Genomic DNA, 4,110 nt, shown 5'->3' on the forward strand with positions numbered 1-4,110 from the left:
TCTGAATGTCTGTGCCCCAGGCCCATTCATGTTGAAATCCTAACTCCCAAGGTGATATTAGACAGTGGGGCTTTGGGGAGGTGATCAGGTCATGAGGGTGGAGCCCTCATGAATGGGGTTATACCCTTATAAAGGGACCCCAGAGAGCTCTCTTGCTCTCTCTTTCCACCATACGAGGACAGTGAGATATCCCTCTATAAAGTGAGCTCTCAACAGACATCAAATTGCCTGACACCTTGATCTTGTTTGTGCTTCCCAGCCTCCAGAGCTGAAATAAATGCCTGTTGTTCATAAGCCACCCAGCCTATAGTATTCTGTTATAGCAGCCTGAACAGGCTAAGATAGTCATTATCTGTAGTTAAATTGCATGAATTTAGATCCTGCAGCATATGTTTTGTAGGGAGAGTTATGGGGTGAACTCAAATGATAGCTTGATTTGCTGCAAATGGAATATCTTATCTAATCATTGAGCAATGAATGACACTTACTGGATCCCAGGCATTAGATCCTGGTGGCCAGAGATTATATTTAGGCTTCTTACCATCATAATGCTGCCCTCCCCCCTTTTGTTTTATCAAAGAGTAAGATTCTTAATTGTCTCTGCTCTTGAGACCATAGCTTGGAGGTTGTTCCACTTCAGCATGTGGTCGGGAGAAGGTCTCTTCGCCTGTTGGATTTTAGGCTATTGCTCCATGAAGCTCTGCTTTGAAGTGCTTCCTTGGAAAACAATCGAGGCCCATTATGAGCCTTTCTGCTCTTAAAGCATTGTAAACTTGACCTACAGAGATAGAAATTTTTTAAATGGAGCTTTAAAAAATGCACCAGTATTTTTTCCCCTCCTGGTTCTACCTGGGCCCCTGTGTGGCCATGTTCTTGGAGGGTTAAGGGTGACACTGATATGGTACGGTTACCGTGGAGAAAAGTGCGTCTGGTCTCTTTGTGACCACGTTCTTGTGGGGATGAAGGTGACATCAATATGGTACAATATTACCATGGAGACAGCTGGGCCCGATTCTATTAGCTGCAGTCATGGCAAAAAAGGGTGTGAAGCAATTAATATGCCAGCAGCTCCTAGGATATGTGACTGCCAAAAAGTCTGTGTTAGTTTGTGTTTCTACTGACAAATCTGTGAATATCGCTTGGAACCATCATTGATGAAATATATAAAACTGACAAAGAGGATGTCAGAAAACTCTCCTAGTCTACCCCTTTGTTGGATGTTTGTTCCATATTAATAGCAGGATAAAGCAGAAATGTTTGCATCATTAGCTGTAAGCAAAAATGAAAAAAACAAAACAAAACAAATAAGGCAAAGAATTTTAAAAAGCCCACCTGGAAAGTACATCCTTGGCCTATAAATCATCTGAAGTGGTCAGAGCAGCTGGAGCTATGCTTCTATATGCTCTACACCCAGGTTTTTTAGCAGAATTTTAGTTTTATTTCAGTAACTTCACCATTTCATCTAGTGAATTTTCTCAAAGAAAATTTTCTATTGTTATCATACATGGCAGCCAGCATTAGTTGTTCTAATTAGAAGATAACAGTGAAAACAGACGTAATGACAGCCACTATGGAAAACAGTATGGTGGTCCCTCAAAAAGAAAAAAATAGAATTTCCATATGATCCAGCAATTCCACCTCTGTGTACATGCAACACAGAATCGAAAGCAGGGTCTTGAACAGATACTTGCACACCTGTGTTCATAGCAGCCGATTCACAACATGAGGCTTCTCTTCTGGGTTGTTGATGGCTGACTTTCCAATGTATCCTCACACAGCAGACAAAAGGCCAGAGAGTTCTGTGAGGTCTGTTTTATAAGGGCACTAATCCCATTCGTGGGGGCATCACCCTCATGACCTAATCATCTCCCAAAGGCCCCACCTTCTGATACCATCCCACTGAGCAGTAGGATTTCAACATGAATTTTAGGGGACACAAGCATTCAATCCATCGCAGTGGCCATCATCATCAGAGGAAGATCCTTCAGTATGGACCGCAGCTAAGTTAGCAGTTAGCAGTTAGCAGTTACCAGGAGTTAGCAGTTCTGATTCCTGCTGAGCACTCAGGCCTTCATCGGTGGCACATTCACACCCTGTACTCTGACAATGATCCAAATGATTCAACACTGGAAGAAGTCTTTTTTTTAAAAAAAATAGTTCCCATTCTTTATATCCAGCAAACTCCCTGGCACTGGGAGACAGCAAAAATGGCTCCAGTCCCTGCCCTCGTGGAGTTTACCATTTTCTGGAGAAAATGGACTGGGAAACTGTGTAGTAAGAGTTTAACCTTGCCCCAAAAGAGTTCTGGTCTTTGTCCCCAGCTTCCGGGAGGTCAACTCTAAGATGCCATGCCTGATAGGAGTGTCTTTGTTTGCCTCGGGGCTTTAGGTCACACTGGATAGTCTAATGGTATGATTTAGGCCAGAAAGACCCACAACGTCATTTAAGGTGGGGCATTTGGGTCATGTGGTATACCAGTAGACCTGGGAACTGAGACAACCTGTGGGTAATCAAGCAATTAAGCAATTGTGCCCACATGATGGAGCCCTACCCTGTTTCCCCGAAAATAAGACCTAGCCGGAAAATAAGCCCTCGCATGATTTTAGGTGCCAAAATATGGCACATTGGCATACTGAATATTTTAAGCTAAAGGAGTTTATGACCTGAAACAAGTCATAAAACCATCATGTGAGGGGTGTGTGCCCTCCATATCCTGAAGGAATCATGCTACAGCTTATTTTCTGGCTAGGTCTTATTTTAGAGGAAACACAGTAGTAAAAATTCGGAACCCTGTGCTTGGGTGAGCTTTCCTGGTTGGTCATACTCTGTATATTGTCACATATTGATGCCAGGAGAGTAAAGCTCAACAGAAGCTGCACATTTGGTACTTCTACTGGATGCTGCCCTCTGCTCCTCTTTCTTGGCTGATTTCAATCTGTAATTTCCTTGTAATAAACCATAACCATGAGTATAACAGCTTCCGGTCAGTTCTGTGAGTCTTTCCATTGAATTATCAAACCCAGGTTGGTGTTGAGGACTTCTGATCTTGCAATTAATATCAGAAATTAGGGCAGCCTTGGGTGGACTGTATGCTCACACTTTGTAGTTGGCTCTAACTCTTCATAACAAATAATTAAATGAAAAATACAGTGGGTGCCAAAAAAATGTATACAAGTGGATACTTTGGTCATTGTTGCTCAAGCAGTAGTTTGCCATAATCAGAAGGTCTGGACCCTGATGGTAACCACTTTGAGCACCTCTTGTAATTGCAGAAGTCAAACGTGACTTGTATTCATCTTTTGTTATCAGTATATATTGAGTATTACAACTTTAATACAGGTTTCCTTTCTTAAAATGTACATACATTTTTTTGGCACCCTTTGTATTTAACTGAAATTCTCATAGTCCTTTGAATTGGAAACAGGGAGGGGTGCTCTGAGAAATCAGCTTCTGGATGTTACTCATGCTAGAACTTTTAGAGTTTTCCACTGTGTGGGTCCTGCTAAGCGCTGACCAGTCACAGTGTAGGCAGTGTGCTCTGCGAGTCAGTTCAGACATCACTACTGGGACAGTGTCTGTGGGAAGCTCTCAGCATCCCTGCAGGGACCACGCTGGTCTTTCTTGAGGCTCACATAATGTCTGCGACTCTGTTTTCTCCCAGCTGGGTTTCTGATCTGTGGCCTTCAGTGCTCTGAAAAGTCTCCATACTTCTCCTGAAAAGTTAAGCATTTCGGTGTAGGCTTTTGAAATAATCCTGTAAGTCCTTTTTTTTTTTTTTAAGATTTTATTGGTGAATTGGGGAAGAAGAACAGACAACTTGCTGTCCTTTTGTTCTTCAGTCTAGTTGTGGAGGATGTCGTTTCACTGGCCCATGTTGGTATTTATCATTGTGCTCTTCCCGGCTGAGGCAGATCGGTGGCTGCTGGACGGTCGCTCATGGTGGCTCTTGGCAGCTCATGCTGGCTGTGGGCCGCTCACTGTAGCTTATGGCAGCCCACTGCAGCCCCACTGCAGCCTACCCTGTCACCGGCGACTCACTGGCAGCTCAGCTCCAGGTCGAGCTGTTGTTCACCATCTTAGCTGTAGAGGGCGCAGCGTCACTGGCCCTCA

The sequence above is a fragment of the Hipposideros armiger genome, unplaced genomic scaffold (genome assembly GCF_001890085.2).
Source record: "Hipposideros armiger isolate ML-2016 unplaced genomic scaffold, ASM189008v1 scaffold_298, whole genome shotgun sequence".
Lineage (NCBI taxonomy): Eukaryota > Metazoa > Chordata > Mammalia > Chiroptera > Hipposideridae > Hipposideros > Hipposideros armiger.